General features: G+C 49.0%; 1 pseudogene; it reads right to left on the bottom strand.

The window, feature by feature from the left end:
- Window positions 1–8,171: 8,171 nt before the first annotated feature.
- On the bottom strand, window positions 8,172–13,888 carry LOC138850318 (zinc finger protein 628-like; annotated as a pseudogene).
- Between the last annotated feature and the right edge of the window lie 3,629 nt (window positions 13,889–17,517).

Below are 17,517 nucleotides of genomic sequence, written 5' to 3'. Positions count from 1 at the left end.
GCACAGCTCCAGCTGTTGTGGCCACTTGGGGAGTGAACCAGTGCATGGAAGACCTCTCTCTCTCTCTGTGTCTCTACCTCTCTTTGTAACTCTGTATTTCAAATAAATAAAATAAATCTTTTAAAAAAGATGTATTTATTTAAAAGGCAGTTACAGATACAAAAGTCAAGGCATGGAGGGAAAACTTTTATCCACTAGTTCTCTCCACAAATGTCTATAATAGTCTGGGCCTGGCCTGGCCAATGCCAGGAACAAAGAATTCCATCTGAGTCTCTCAGCTGCATGGCAGTGTCCCAAGTACTTGACCATCTTTGCTATCCCCAAGAGTGTACACTAGCAGGAAGCTGGATCAGAATTAGAGGTGGTATTCCAAACCAAGCAATCTGATACAGGATGTGGAAGCCTCAAGTAACCACTTAATTCACTGAATCACAATATTCATCCTAAAACCCCATTGTTAAACCTGCAATTTAATATGAATGTTCCAATGTGTGAATGTGCAGGTAAAACTCAACATTTCTGCCAAACAAATAAAATAAATGGGTAGCTCATGGTTCTAGTATTTATTTAAATTTTATTTATGTATGTATTTTTTGGCAGGCAGTGTTAGACAGCGAGAGAGAGAGAGAGAGAGAGAGAGAGAGAGAGAGAAAGGTCTTCCTTTGCCGTTGGTTCACCCCCCAAATGGCCACCACAGCCAGCGTGCTGTGCCGATCCAAAGCCAGGAGTCAGGTGCTTCTCCCGGTCTCCCATGTGGGCACAGGGCCCAAGGACCTGGACCATCCTCCACTACCTTCCCGGGCCACAGCAGAGAGCTGGACTGGAAGAGGAGCAACCAGGACAGAACCGGCACCCCAACCAGGACTAGAACCCGGGGTCTTGGCGCTGCAGGTGGAGGATTAGCCTAGTGAGCCATGGCATCAGCTGATTCTAGTGTTTATTTGCTTATTATTTTTTAGTAAAAAGAACCAGCTAGGTAGATACTCAAAAGATATGAAATAATTCTATAGGAAAGATAACTGAACTCCCGTGTGTATTGTAGCACTGTTCACAATAGCAAGATATGGAATAAACCAAAATGTCTATCACCAGATGAATGCATAAAGAAAATATAGTATATATTCACAATGGAATATTATTTGATCATAAAAGGAATAAAATTCTGTCATTTTCAGCAAAATGGATGGACTTGGAAAACATGGTATTAATTAAATAGCTGAAACACACACAAAGACAAATACTACATTTTCTCTTACAGGTGTAGAATCTAAAAAACCAATCTTACACATAATAATGATGACTGTAGAATGCTAAGTATGTGTGGGAGATTAGAAGGAGACTGAATAATGGGCATCAAATCACAAGTTGAAAGAATATGTTCCTAGTGTTACCCAACAGAGTGGGGTGACAATAGTTCACAATAAACTACTAGATATTCTCTGAGCAAACAGAAGAGAGGTTATAATAGTCTGCAATCATAAAGTAAAGGAAAAAGTGAAAAAATGTTAGTATCTCTGATTTTACCAGTACACATGATTACCTTTGCTGAATTATCACATTATACCTCATAAATACATACAGTTATTACTGAAGGCATTTTAATTTTGTTTTTGACATGCAGAATGGACAGTGAGAGAGAGAGAGAAAGAGAGAGAGAGAAAGGTCTTCCTTTACCGTTGGTTCACCCTCAAATGGCTGCCATGGCTGGCATGCTGCAGCCGGCACAATGAGCTGATCCGAAGCCAGGAGCCAGGTGCTTCTCCTGGTCTCCCATGCGGGTGCAGGGCCCAAGCACTTGGCCCATCCTCCACTGCACTCCCGGGCCATAGCAGACAGCTGGCCTGGAAGAGGGGCAACCGGGACAGAATCCAGCACCCTGATTGGGACTAGAACCTGCTGTGCCAGTGCCACAGGTGAAGGATTAGCCTATTGAGCCACAGCACCAGCCTATTTTAATTTTTAAGATGGAAAAGCTAGGCCAGCACTGCGGCTCACTAGTCTAATCCTCTGCCTTGCGGCTCCAGCACACCAGGTTCTAGTCCTGGTCGGGGCGCCGGATTCTTTCCTGTTTGCCCCTCTTCCAGGCCAGCTCTCTGCTGTGGCTAGGGAGTGCAGTGGAGGATGGATGGCCCAAGTCCTCGGGCCCTGCACCCCATGGGAGACCAGGATAAGTACCTGGCTCCTGCCATCGGATCAGCGTGGTGCGCCAGCCGCGGTGGCCATTGGAGGGTGGACCAATGGCAAAGGAAGACCTTTCTCTCTGTCTCTCTCTCTCACTGTCCACTCTGCCTGTCAAAAAAAAAAAGATGGAAAAGATAACTTCATGTTCCCTTATTCTACCATGTCTCAAAAATAAATATACTTACAATAATTTTTAAAATATTATTCTAAAATCATTTTTACATATTTTATTTTTTATTTGAAAGGTAGAGTTATGTAAGGGTGTAACTAATTTTTCTTTGAATCTAGGAAGATCACAACCTTTAAAAATATTGCTTTGTAACTTGCTGAATTTATTTTGCAATTTATTTTAACAGGTTTCCAGGTAATCAGTACTCAATGAAACAGCAATGGGTAATTAGTACTTGTTTTAGATGAATGCAATTTTAATTTCAATTAAATTCAGATAAAAATATATCAGCATCCTAAGTCATTTAGGTGTAACTGCTAATTTAAATTGGGTAAAACTTTTGTATAAAAAACTATTCGGGTTAGTTTACAAACTGTCTATGAAAATAGTTCAACACTGTTTAAAGTAACTCAGGTTAAAATTTGATGTGTTACCTTAATCTTAATTTGAAGATTTTTAACAGTTTATCTCAAAATGTCAATCAAGTATGTTGGCAGATGAAAAACATCACAAGTATACTAATCTATTCCTCTTTGACATAGAATTAAAATCTGATCCTCTGTTAAAGCAATGTGTTAAAGCAATCTATTCTCTTGATGTCTGGTAAATCCTAATTGTTTAAAAACAGCTGAATTTTTATTAAGAGCTATGCGTTATTTAAATATGTGCTTATTTTCAAATATTTAAATAATTACCTTGTAACAATGATCAAATTTGGTCTATATTATGTCATGATGTTAAAGAATCTTATTTCAACCAGATATTTTGGATTTTGAGCCTTTTTGGCCTGTTGGTTCTCCTTGATGGCAGATCACTGTACAGAGCAGCCTTTAAAAGGCCTGCCACCTATCTCTACATAGCTTCTGAGAACCAACAGGCCAGTCCACTGCAGTGGCTTTCAATGTGGTAAGCCTGGTCTTCAGCAGAAGTCAGCTTGTAAAGAGCCCTGGCAGCTCTGCCAGCCAAGAGTTGGATCACTGGAAATGGACCTGCCTTGAAGTCGAAGGACGCCCAGGTCAGAGCCACAGATCTTATTGGCTCTAAGCTGAAAAGCCCTTCACTCAGCCCAGCTTCCAAAGTGACCACTGCAGCTGAGGAAATGGCCAAATAGGGTCAGTAACATTGCAGGCAGAACTGTAAATTTCCTGTTGGAGTTGCCACCTGACTTTACCTGGCCAGCTTTCCTCCCAGACCAGCTAGGTAATGGAAGTCAACAGGGTGCCTTCCCCAAGGAGGTTCACACCTCCCTTAGGATATACCCTATGTGAAGAGATATAGGTCTGGGCCTAAAGCCCACCTGGTTATTATCAAACCCCTTCTGTCAGGTTCTATTTGCCTCTCAATCAGAAAATCTATGTGTAGCTTAGACAGCGCTTTTCTTAGCTCCCCTAATAATGACTCTGTCCTTTGTTGTAGACCCTGTCTAACCCACTTGGGCCTCATTCCTTTGTAACCATAGCCTCTACTCTACCACCAATGGCTCTACTCCCAACCTGTGCATACTGATGGTCCTCTCCCCCACTTAATGTTGTATGATTGTTCAGAATTTCTCTATAGACAAACCCCACTTCCTACAAAAGTTGAGTGGCCTTTCTCCCAGTTTTGGCTGGAATCAGCTGAAAGCACATCCTGTCCCCATAAGGGTCCAGAGACCTCTCCATTTCCTCTCTATGAAATCCTCTCATTACCTGGTTAATGCCACTCTTAGTATCATTGGTTGCTATTCTCACCCTGACTTGTATACTACAGTGTCTGTTTAAGTGTTTACAGCAGGTGATAATGGAATGAACCAAGGCATTCAACTACCAGTCAACCAAATGCTGTTACAGGAATATACTCGGCTCTCCACCCAGGAGACAGCAACTTGAGACATCGCCCCATGCCGTGAAGAGTACCTCATCACCCCATTTCAGTAGGAAGTAGCTCTAAAGACAGATTATTGTCCCTCTACCCCTCCTGGGCTTTTGGGACTAATGTAACCCCATACAAATCCTGCTTTATAAAAAGCAAAAGGGGGGAATGTTAGGAAACTGGTGTAGTTTTAGCCAGGTGGCCACATGGCCCAGCTACCTGAGCCAGGCTCCACCCCCATCCTAACGGGATTCACTGCTTCTGCTTCCCTGCCCACCCTCAAGCAAAGTTTTAAAAGAGCCTGTTCCTGAACACGTGCTCTCTTGGCTCTGCTCTCCTCTCTCCTCTTCTCTGCTCTATCTTCTCTCCTTGCTAGCTCCTCTCCTCTCTGTTTCTCTCTTATATTCTTTCTCTCTTTTTCCTTCACTGCCCCTTCACTCCGGTCTGTTGGGTGTTCCCCAATAAACCCTTTCCCTTACTCCAGTGTCCGGTGTGTTTTGCGAGGGCTAACATTAATGTATAACAACATATATTTAAAATTCAGTTGCATGAGTGATTATTTTTGAATTTTATTGCATCAAGTGTATTTAATCACATCATTTATTACATCACATATTAGAAGCAGGGGAAATGTGCAGAGACTAATTAGTTATCCAAGCTTCACAAGAAGTCTTTGTAGAGCCTGGTTTATGGAGGGGAAACCCCAAGCATCCCTGAATCCAGCAGCAATGGAGAAAGGCAAAAAGCACTGCATGGAAGAGAGCCCACCTGAGAAAAAGTAAACAACACACTGAGGGGGCTGTGACAGCAGCCTCTCTCACCTCCAATTAGGTCTTCTATCACCGTGTAGAAGAGTTTCATGGGGACCTGATGTAAGCTGTGATCACAGAGTTTGCTTGCATCATCTCGAGTCCAAAGGCCTCCAAATCAAGGTATCAGCTGGGAAGAACCTGAAGCAGGTGGTTGTGGACCTGTCAGAGCAAGATGAAGAAATGGCTGAATCAAAAAGGTATGGAAACCTGGGGCCTGGAGTCCAATCTTCAACAGCTGCTGCAGGGGTGATCTGTGAGGGAGGCCTCTGGGTGCTCGAGGGCCTTGTGGCTTCTGGATACAATCCATTCAACTGACCCGAAAGGTGCTGGAGCCCCAATCTGTAGTTACCAACAATGGCTCTGCTAAGGCCATGGTTCTCAAGTGCTTCCAAGTGAAGCTCAATGAAGTGGCACACCTGGTACAGCCCCACCCCACAGATGCCTGGATGCTGATGCACTGGCTCCAGAGGGTAGGGAGCAGAGCAGCATGTCATCCACTTAGAACCCTAAAACAGTGCTACCCCCTTCCTGGAGGCATGCTTGCAGGCTGTGAGTGAAGGAACACTGCTGTACCTGACCTGAACCAACATGATGGTGCTGGCAGGAGCAGCTGAGAGACCTGCTATAGCAAGTCCATGGCCATGGCTCTCAAGTGCTGGCCCTGCCACAAAATGTCCCTGAGGTTCATCCTGCATAACCTGAACCTCCAGGCCAGTATACTGCAGCCAGCACCCCTGGTGCCACTGCTCATGTAAGGGACAACTTCTATCAATGTGCGTTTGTTGGAGTGTTCACCAGCAATGTCAATGTCAAGCTCAAGGCCTGGGCATGCCAGCAGCACTGGTGTTCCAGTGCGTTGGTGTGGGCTTCTACCTTTAGTTCATCAGCAAGGCAACAGAAGCCCCTGACAGTTGGCTCATGTTCTCTGCAGTCTGTGGTCCCTCTGTGACCCTGACCACTGAGTATGAGCATTGTGGGCAGGAACACCAATTTGGAGGCCCCCTGTCAGAAGAGCCCCTCCACAAACTGGACTGTGTGGGCTGTGTCCTTGGGGCTGTGAGCACCAGTTCCAGACACTTTGGCACCTCAGAGCAGGTATGTAGCATCCTTGGCATTGTTACTGGGGAACTCCCAGATGATCCTCTCCACTACACACTGCATGGGCTAAACAGCACCCTCCTGTGTCAGCATGACCAGCCTCCTGCAGCTACACTCTGCCTTCCTCCACATGGGCTTCCCGTCTTGCTCTCACAAGCTGTAAGAACCTGGTCAGGATGGAGCCTCTGCCTTGTCTCTCTGGAACCTTCTGGGAGAAGTGTCTTGGAAAATGGGGTTGACAGAGACCAACCCTGTCTTGTGCATTCTCAGCCTGTAGCCCAAGCTGCAGGCCAACTTCACAATCAATCCAGCTTCCAGCAGCAAGGACTCCAGGCCAACAGGGAGGCCAACTGGGGTCCCAGGTCATACACCCAGTCAGGGGGCAAAACAGCAGGAGAAGCAATGGAGGACAGATGCAGCCTGTACCAGAATAAGCAGAAGGAGCCCCCAGAGGACCCCACACAGTAGGTGGCCAGGTTCAAGATGATTCCTCCACAAGAACATGTGTCCATGGGGACCAATGCTGCTATTCCTACAGCCCCCGCAGCCTGCAGCTTCCACTGATGTAGCCACCACTGGCTTCCCAGAGACTCCCTATCATAACCCTGGGCCTGGGGCCAACAGCATGCCAGGCACAGACTGTGCTGATAAAGAGATGAGGCCTTAAAAATTTAGAAGCAGATTAAATGTCAAGGATTAATTAAATAATATTATCAATTCAATAAAAAGGTTGATGTTCTTCATAATATGTTGATTTAATTAATTTTTAAATATCTAATGCAGGGGTCAGAGCTGTGGCATAGTGGGTAGAGCCATGTGCTGGCATCCCTTAAGGGCACTGGTTTGAATCCAGGCTGCTCCTCTTCTGATTCAGCTCTCTTCTTTGACCTGGGAGAGCAGTGGAGGATGGTCTAAGTCCTTGGGCTCCTGCACCCACATGGGAGACCTTGAAGAAGCTCCTGGCTCCTGGCTCCTGGCTCAGATAGGCCCCACTCCAGCTGTACTGCCATCTGGGGAGAAAAACAGCAGATGGAAGACCTATCTCTCTACCTCTGCCTCTATGTAACTCTGCCTTAGTAAGAAAGAAGGAAAGAAGGAAGGAAGGAAGGAAGGAAGGCTTTCTGAAAGTCATTTAATTGTAGTACGTGTGTTTATGAAGGAGGGGGTGCCTGTGTGGTATTTAAAAAAAAATCTAATGCCAGTGCTTCTATTTAACTCAGATCCATTTAATAGTAGGGAAAAAAGACTCAAAATTCACTTCTAATGAATGGTATCATGTTAATAATGTATCTTCCCCGGCTGCTCCAATTCTGATGCAGCTCTCTGCTGAGGTCTGTGAAAGCACTGGAAGATGGCCCAAGTCCCTGGGGCCCTGCACTCACAGGGGAGACCCTGAGGAGGCTCCTGGCTCCTAGCTCCTGGCTCCTGGCTTCTGGCTCCGGGCTTCGGATCGGCACAGCTCCAGCTGTTGCAGCTAATTGGGGAGTAGACCAGCAGATGGAAGACCTTTCTCTCTCTCTCTCTCTCTCAGCCTCTGCTTCTCTCTCTGTGTGTAACTCTGACTTTCAAATAAGAAATAATTTGTTTTAAATATAATATATCTTTCCAGAGTGGTTTCTAAATGCCTATCAGCAGGGCACAGGAATTTGTATGCATGAACTGTTTTTTTCTTCTGTATCCCTCCCTTCCTCCATCCTCTTTTCTTTCATTATAGATTAAACAATGCAGCATTGATACATGTATGCTTTGTTGCAATTTTTCACGAGTATGCAACATTCTTTGTAAAACAAATGCAACGTGATCTGGTCACTTATTGATTGATTTTAGGTTTTCCACACATTTTAATGATGATCACAGACAACATGTAACCAGTATAGCAGTTTATAAATCAGCTACTGCTTTTGTAGGAAAGATTCCTACTTGATGGGTTACTAGTGAAGAATAATACACATTTTAAATTCCAATAGATACTCTCTAGATTTTCCATAAAATTTACACGAAGTTAAATATCTACCAGTAATGAATACCTTTACAAATGTCACTGATGTTATATATGAATGTTAGCCATCAAAAAACACACTGAACACTGGAATAAGGGAAAGGGTTTATTGGGGAACACCCAACAGACCGGAGTGAAGGGGCGGTGAAGGGAAAGAGAGAGAAAGAGTATAAGAGAGAGAGACAGAGGAGAGGAGATAGTGAGAAGATAGAGCAGAGAGAGGAGCCAAGAGAGAAGAACCAAGAGAGTGCAGGAGAGAAGGGCCAAGAGAGCAAGCCCTTTTAAAACTTTGCCTTTTAAAACTGTGCCCCAGGGCGGACAGGGAAGCAGGAGCAGTGAATCCCATTAGGATGGGGGTGGAGCTTGACCACAGAGGTTGGGCCATGTGGCCACCTGGCTAAACCTGGGCCAGTTTCCCAACAACTGACAGCAGCAAAGTTTTTGGTCTAGTAGTCAAATAAACCTCAAAATTTTAATTTACATTACCCTGACTGCTAGTAAGTTTCCACAGCTCCATTTTTTTCTCACTATAATGGTCCTCTTACGAATTAACTCTTTATATTCTATATCCATTTTCATTCAGGGATTCATTTTGTTTACATAAGTTCATGGAGGCTCTAATTTAATATAGTGTGAATATAATGTTTTCTTAAATACATGTCAGCATTGTCTCAGATGTTTTTAAATTTTGTTGAACAGAAGCCTTAAATATTTTATGTAATTTAATAGTCTTCATTTATGATTATTATATTATGGTCCTATACTAGATGAAAAATCTGACTACCAATTATCACTCTTGACTCTTGATGTTATGTAATTATTTATTCATGTATATACATAATTCAGATTATCAAATATAAATTTAAAATTTTTATAATATATATTTGCTTTTATGTATGTTCTATACTTAAAGCCATTTTAGTGCCTATATTAGCTTCACATATGTTAAAACACAAAAATATGCTGCAGTTTATAAGTAACTTGACAGCTGTCTAGAGTTGGTCATTTTCTCATATTTCCTTGCTGCTTTTTAAGCCTCAAAAATCTTTTGAAAAAATTTATCTTCTATAGAATGCAGGCAATTCATGTTTTTCTGAAAATACTATAATTCTTTGCTAAACTCCTATTTATTGTTTAATGTTAATCCTTTTATATATGAAAGCAGAAAATTATGAAGGACAAAAGTACTATGTTGTTATAGGGACTCATGGTTTTCTTTTTGCTTGCTTGGGGGAATGAGCATCAGGACAAGGTTCAGGAGAGACCATATCACTGTACCCTGAGAACTAATGCAGCTCAGCAAATAAAACACTAAATGAACACGTGAGTATTCACTAGTGACAAAGTGTGTTTTCAAATTATAAAATCCATACAGTTTCGAATTTCACAAATGAAATATTTTAATATCATGGTAAATTATATTAACCAATTAATATAACTTATTTAAATAATTATTATTTATTTAAATAATTATTTAATAATTTAGATTAATTGAGATATGCAATAAGTTTTCTCCCATTTTTGGATGTACACTTCATGCTCACTTTTTCATTTAATAACAATTTTAAAGTATGGATTACTCTGGATACTAGAGATATAATTTTATCATTTCTATGGAATGATTAATAAAAATTTTTAAATCAACAGTTTAATTAGGGGGCCACCATTGCAGTATTGCTAGTTAAGCTGCCACCAGTGACACTGGCATCTCATATCAACACTGGTTTGAGTTCTGGGTTTTCCACTTTTGATCCACTCCCCTGCTAATTCACCTGAGAAAGCATTGGAAGATGGACAAATTGCTTGGGATCCTGACACCTGTATGAAAGCCCTGGTTTGAGTGTGAAGCCCCTGGCTTAGGCCCCACCTGGTCCCATTCATTGTAGTCATTTTGGGAGTGAAATAGTGGATAGAAGATCTATTTTCCCCCACCCTCTATTCCCGTACCTCTTTGCCTTTCTCCCTCCATTCCTCACTTCCTCTTTCATCCCTCTTTACATTTGCCTTTCAAGTAAATAAAACATGTGGGTTTTTTGCAAGGTAGCAAGGTTTAATGAGGTAGAGCATCCATCAGGACAGATGGGACAGAATCTGAGGGAGAGTGCCCAGGCTATTAGATGGGGAAATGCAAAGTTACATGGTTTAATGGAGAGAATACACGTGACAGGGAAAAGTGGGCAGCTATTCAGGAATGTCTTAAACTTTTGGAATTGAAATTCAAGTTTTAAAAACTGTACCTAGGTTATCTTTTATAAATGATGGTTATGATTTCAAAAAATGTTCCACAAAAGGAATTTCTGTATTCCTCTTTCTTTTTTCACTAGTAACTTGGAACTTTTTATAAACATCCCCTGATGAATGACAACAAATTTGTCCAGTTTTGATCTTTGAATATGATTATTTATGACTGACAACAGTCAAATAAAAACATATTTATAAACTGAGCCAATTTAGCTTGATCCTTTACTGACTTTTAGTTTCATGGGCATTTTGTCCATATACAACTCACATCAACCATTAACTGAATTATTTTCCACTTAAAAATTATGGATACTGATTATAAACATAAGGTACAGTTTTGCTAATATGTAGGGGATTACAAAAGACAGGGAGAAAATTACAGGAGAAATAATTTACTTATTTACATCACCCCAGTGTTGTTTAAAGAATTAACACTTATAGTTAGTACTGCCTAATATGTATCCTGTGACATATATAAAACCACATTTCCTAAATGAGTTTCCAAATAATTTTATATGGAATTTAGAAAGTCAATTTCCAATGGTAATTTTAATAAGTACTCATAGCTTTTTAAAAGTGATATTATAGCATTCTATTTTCCAAAAACTCTTATAAAACTAATTTATCTCAAAAATATTGGATGTAAAGTTTGCATTTCAAACAATGAACTTCTCTTTTTCCAGAGCTATTCAATTCAGAATACAAAATATTACTGTTATTATTTAGAAAGCTGGATATCAAAATATCTTGAAAATGGTAAATTATGCCAATTTTATTTGTGTGGGTATGACGATTTCAACTTTGAAGATAAATACCAGTTGGTAAATACGCGTTAAATGATTCCACAGATATATAAGTGCATAGTAAAGTATTTTATTTCTTATCATTACAAACATAAAAATTCTGAAAAATGGTCAAAAATTCGATCAAAAATTTGGAAATGGCATTCAAATATTTCTCTCTCTCTCTCTCTCTCTTTTTTTTTTTTTTTTGAGATCCGCGGTCTTTATCAACCAAGCTTGCCTGCAGGCCCTGCATTCTGCAGGCGGGGTCTGCGTGAGGCGGGCGCGGACACTTGTGGGGCCTAAACACGTGTGCACCAGCTGGACGGAGGGCAGGGTCTGCACGATCTGGATGGAGGACAGGGCCTGCGGGGTCACGACGCCAGGCCCAGCTTCTGCGGGGACCACTTGTGCCATCTGGGCCGGGGAGCGGCGGGGAGCCTGGCGGGGCAGCCATGGGGCCAGGCGGCGGCGGCGGGGCCAGTAGCTGCAGCGTGGCTACGCCTCCCCCGGCTCTACTGCTCTCCAACAGCTCGCCTGCGGGGGCGGTGCGTATGGTGAGAAGCTTCTGCCCGGGTGAGCTGGGGGCGAGGGTCTCAACCTCCTGCACGCACAGCCCAGTCTGCTCCCCATCCGCCTCGCTCAGCACCAGCACGCTCTGCAGCCCCTTGTCCGTTTGCAGCGTCTCGAAGAGGAGTCCTGCACCACCCCCGTGCCGGCCTCTGCGTCCCCACGCCTCCTCAGGGCCTGGGCACGTGAGCAGCTCCTCCGAGGCTCCACTCTGCACCACCAGCAGGTTGGGGACCTCGGTGGTCACGGTTGCCCCGCCGGAACCCGACTGCTGGTCCGCTGTGGGCTGGCTGCAGCTGGACCCCACTCACTTCTTGCGGCCCTACCTCCCCGCCCCCTACGTTCTACAGAACAATCAGGCTGTGCCCTCCGCACCAGCGTCCGCAACGCCCGCCCTCCCCCTGCCCCCCAGACCTCCGGACCTGGCAGCCACATGACTCCAGTCCCCTGACCGGCTTTCCCCACTGCCTGCTCACACGGCCTCCCGCGGCCGTCCCCGGCTCCAGCGCCGGCGGAGGGCAGCAGGATGAGCTTGGGGGGTGCGGGCGGAGCTGGGGGTCTGGGGGGCTGCAGGCTGCTGAGAATCAGCTGGAGGCCCTGGGCGGTCTGCACTAGGAGAAACGTCTGCGAGTTGGGGACTGCTAGGTCCGGGACCGCGCCCCCCACCCCCCACCCCCACCCCCACCTCGAGGGAGAGCGTGGCCTGGAGGTGAGCGAGCATGTGCATGTCCTCCGTGGCCAGCGGGGCCGAGGCGGTGGCCAGCGGGGCCGGGGCGGCGGCCAGCGGGGCAGGTGCGGGCCGGCCGCGGGGGCTGCGATGCAGGCAGCGCTGGCGGGGGCGTGCGTCCGCATGTGCCGCTGCAGGTAGGCGGCCATGACGAAGCCGCGGCCGCACACCGGGCGGGCAAAGGGCGATCGGCCTAGTGCTCTGGTGCTGCTGCGGGTTGGAGGTCTGGGCGAAGCTCTTGCCGCACTCCCCGCACGCGGTAGGGGCGCTCGCCCGAGCAACCATAGGTGGTACTGGTAGTGGGACGACCACTTGAAGGTGAGGCCGCACTGGCCACAGGTGAAGGCGCGCAGCCCCGTGTGCATGCGCTGGTGGAAGGCCAGCAGGGACGATCGCTTGAAGGCCTTGCCGCACTCGCCGCACTGGTAGGGCCGCTTGCCCATGTGGTTCCGCAGATGGTACCACAGCCCTAGGAGCCCTTGAAGGACTTGCCGCACTCGGCGCGCTTGTAAGGGCGCTCTGCAGAGGCCGGGCGGGGGCGGCGGGAACCAGCGGTTCCTGGGTGCAGGTGACCTCGGCGCCTCTCCTGCGGGGGAGGGCGCCCGGCCGCCACCTCCTCCACGTGGCACTGCTGGTGCGCCAGGAGGCTGGCCAGCTGCGGAAGGCGCCGTCACAGCTGCCGCAGCGGAAGGCCTGCCCGGCGGCCGGCCCGTGGCTGTGCCGGTGGCTGGAGAGGCAGGCCACCGTCCTGAAGGACTTCCCGCAGGGCAAGCAGGCGAAGCCGGGCGCGGCGGCGGGAGCGGGCTGTGGCAGAAGGGACCCGGGGGCCAGCGACGCCGGCGGGTCGACTTTTGGCGGCTCGCGGGGCGCGTCCTGGGGCCCAGGGCACGGCTGGTGCTCCAGCAGCAGCTCCTCGCTGCCGAAGCCCTGCTCGCAGCCGTCGCAGCGGTACACCAGCTCCACCGTGGTCTCTGCGGCCCCAGAAACAACTCGGGCACCACAGGCGGGGGCGGTGGCGCGGGGGGCTCAGGGGGGCTGGACGGCTGCAGGTAAGCCTCGGTCACCAAGACCTTGCCGGTGTCCGGGTAGGGCTCCCGGAGCGGCGGGGGCCGGCGGCGAGCGCGGGGTTGGCGGCGGCTGCGGGGCCTTGCGTGCGCTGGTGCCACAACAGGTTGGAGGAGTGCGTGAAGGTCTTGGGGCAGAGCGGGCAGCGGAAGGGGCACTCGCCCGTGTGCACCTGGCGGTGGCGCTGCAGGCTAGACGAGTTCTTGAAGGCCTTGGGGCAGTCGGGGCACGGGTATGGGGCCATTCTCCTGTGTTCGTGCGCTGGTGGTGCAGCAGCCGCGAGGACCAGCGGAACGACTTGCCGCACTCCCCACACTCGTACTGGGCTGAGGGTGCGGGGGCGGCGGGGCCCGGCTTCTTCCTGGCCCCCTCCGAGGTGGAGGCAGGCGCCATGTCTGCGTGGGAGCCGATCATCACACCTGGCGGAAGGTCAGCGGTGGGCTCTACACTCAGCCTCAGGCCACACTGGGTGCCTCCCCGGGCCACCCACCCCCCAGAGGTCCCCCGTGGGATGTGCGCTCCCAGAAGCCCACGGTTGCCCAGGAAAAGAGGCTGGTAGTGTCAAAATGGAAACCGTCCGACAAATTAGGACAACGGGTCACCCTCGCGATGCTGGCCATCTCCCTGGACTGAGCAGCCTGGGCGTGGCCGGCAGGACTGTGCTCCTTGCCCGTACATCCAGGCCGCATCTTCTGCCGCCCACAGCTCCCTAAAGACCTCACCCACCTGCGCCTCCACACAGGCTGCGGCCCCGGCCTCGCCCTAACCCTTCAGTCTGACCATAGCCTCTGCAGGGCTCTGGCCTCCAGCCAGTCCCCCTAGCCACCATCACTCTGCCTCCTGGCTCACCCCTCTTGGAACACCAAGTCCCTGGACACCACCAGGTCTGCGGCCCCTGCTGCTGCTGGCCCTCTGCCACTGTCCCGCCCCCATTCTCACAGCCCCTCCCCCAGCCTATGCTGGCCCCCCAGGCGGCCTGGCCGGCCCCACTGCATACACCGCCTGCTCTGAGGCTCCTTGGCAGCCTCTCTTCTCCCCAGACTCCAGTACCCGGTCCCCTCCTGCTCTAAGCGGGCAACTCTGCCACAGACCACACCGGTTCCAGGGAAAACACAAGCAATCCGGAGAGGAAGCCCTCAGCTTCCAGCCAGCGCGCCAGGGGCTCCCACCTCCCAAGGGAGCCCCGGCTGTCTATCAACTGCAGGGCAGGTGCTGCCGGCCTCTGGGGTGAGACCAAGAGTTCTTCTCAACACTGCAGGGTTGCAGGACCACCCCACGCAATGGAGAATGCTGAGACCCCTCCCCGACGCGAAGCTCACTGCCCTCCATGCCTGTGCCCTCGCATTCCCACAAGTCTCCCCCTGGGAGCTGTCTCCACTCCCAGGGCTGCACACCCCTGCCAGGCTGTGCCACGTGGACCTGGGACACCTCGGACTTCCCATGCCCAACTCCAACCCCAACCCCGGCTTCCTGCACCCGCTTCAGCCCAGACTCAATCCCCGTCTTCTGTCTGAAGGTGGCAGCCGGGCCTTCCTTGCCGCCTTTCTCCCCCTGGCTCTCGGGAGGCGGTCCGCCAGCAGGGTCCGGTGCGGAACCCGGCCACTTCTGGAGGCCCACTTGTGTGCTGCCACCTCCTCTCCCGGAGGCCGCGCCAGGCCTCTGCCCCTGCCCCTTCCCTTCCTAACCCCATCTGTTCCCCACACAGCAGCTCCAGGGAGGCCACTCCACTCCGCTGCTCTGAGACCTCCCAGAGTTCCTGTTTCTGAGCCTGTGGTCTCCCCATGGCCTGCAGCCTCGTCCCCTCCGTGCCTTCTAAGGCTGCACCCCGCCCGCCAGCCTGCTCCCTCCTTGGGGCACCTGCCTGGCTTCTCCAGCACACCAGCGTCCCCAGCCCCAGTCTCATCCCCAAGTCTTTGCCGACACTCCCCAGTCTCTGCCCCAGCCTCATCCGTGTCTCCATGGCACTCTTCGCCTCAGCGGTGGCTGGACCAAAGTGTTCCGTGGGACTATCCCGTGAACGCCACCAGTACCAACCACGCCCTGGCAGCCAAGACCACCACACCGGCTCCAGATGTCGCCAGACTGACTCGTGGGGCTTGCTCAACCCTCCTCTACCGCCACCAACGCCAACTGCTGCAGCCTCTGCTGCAGGGCCGCCGGAGCGTGCAGAGGACCACCCAGGGTGTGGCCTCCGCCATGATTTCCCAAATCATGGCCGCAGAAATGGGGGCTTGTGTCCAGGGAACGAATTCCTTTGAAGAATGAATGAGCACCCACCCCTTGAAACGGTAGGGGAGGCCTCTGCAGGGACCCGCGCGTGCCCAGAAGCTGGTGCGCCTCTAAGAAGGCGGAGCATCGCCAGGGTCCGAGTGGCCACGGCCCCGCCCGCAGGTGCGCCGAGCAGAGCCTGCCCCTCCAAGGCCGGTCCACGCCCTTCCAGCAGGTCGGACTTCCTCTTTAAGAGGGCGCCGCCACTGAGCGGCCGGGGAGCTTTTCCTGCCATTACCTACACAGCCATGACAACTCCTTTTAGGGGGCAAACAAACAACAAGAGGGGCGTCTTCTGTAAAACGCAGCCTCTGGCCCATTAAGAGGGCGGCGCCGGCTCAGCGGGCAAGAGTAGGCGATAAAATAGTGACCTTCCCTTTGAGGCACCCCTTCCGGTTTCACGCTCTCGGCTTCCTCAAGTCTCAGCCTTCCGGTCCCTCCCTCCACTCCCACCCCCACTCTCACCTGTGGCCCGATCCAGGAACAAGGACGGGGAGTTCCAGGGCCTTCCCGCAGGGGCCAACAGAAAGGGAGCGCCCCAGTAGTGGCTGCACGGCCAGGGCGGGGGGGGGGGGTTCTGGGAAGGGGGGCGGGGGCGCGCTCCCTCCCGCGGCCCCCACCACGAGTCACCCTCAACTATTTCTCTTTCAACCATTCTTTATTATCTGATGAGAATCTATAGAATTCAAGCTAAACAAATAAAAGATAAATCATTCAAATGTACTTCAAGATATTGAAAGAGATATGTTATGCAGGATGAGATTTTGAATTTTACAGTTTCCTTTTCTCTGGATGAAACAAAGTGTTGTGCATAAGAGTTATAGCACGAGCCTGATCTCTGGGGAGGAACACAGGAAAATAAAGAAATAAAAAAGGCAAATTAAAGTGAAAGAATGCAGGGACGCAAGCACATGATAAAACATAGACTGGTTATCTAGAAGGTGATATGAAATTGATTAATCATTAAATACATGAACTTACAGCTGTACAAGGAATCAGTACAGTGTCCTACATATAAAATATTCTATTATGTGTCTGAGATAAGTTGTGCCAAGTTGGATAACATACATATATAAGAAAGCATGTCCAAATATGTACAAAAGCGAACAATAATTAGGCTAGTGAATGTTTGGAAAGCATCCTATTTTGGATGCAGTATACACAACAAGCCATAGGAGAAATGTGCAAATCAGCTTTCATAAATATATACACATACTAAGGGTTCTTTCTTAAAGACTTATTTATTTAATTAAAAAAGTTACACAGAGAGGAGAGGCAGAGAGAGAGATAGAGAGAGAAAGAGAGAGAGAGGTCTTCCATTCTCTGGTTCACTTTTTACATGGTTGCAATGGCCAGAGCTGCGCCAATCTGAAGCAAGGATCCAGGAGCCTCTTCCAGGTCTCCCACATGGGTGCAGGGCCCAAGGACTTGGGCCATCTTCTACTGCTTTCCCAGGCCATAGCAGAGAGCTGGATTGGAAGGGGAGTAATCAGGACTCAAACCGGTGCCCATATAGGATACCAACACTGCAGGTGGTGGCTTTATGGGCTATGTCACATTGCTGGCAACACATAATACAATCTTAAAACTGGAAATATAAATACTATTGAGATTCATGATAAATATTACAACTCAATGGCTATTCATAAACAGCACAGGATTAGGCTTACAGAAGTATATGCTTCCCGGTGCCACAGCTCAATAGCCTAATCCTCCGCCTTGCGGCACCGGCACACCAGGTTCTAGTCCTGGTC

This window comes from Oryctolagus cuniculus, chromosome 7, assembly GCF_964237555.1.
Source record: "Oryctolagus cuniculus chromosome 7, mOryCun1.1, whole genome shotgun sequence".
Lineage (NCBI taxonomy): Eukaryota > Metazoa > Chordata > Mammalia > Lagomorpha > Leporidae > Oryctolagus > Oryctolagus cuniculus.
The sequence above is the reverse complement of the archived record's forward strand: the minus strand, read 5'-3'. Positions and strand labels throughout refer to the sequence as shown.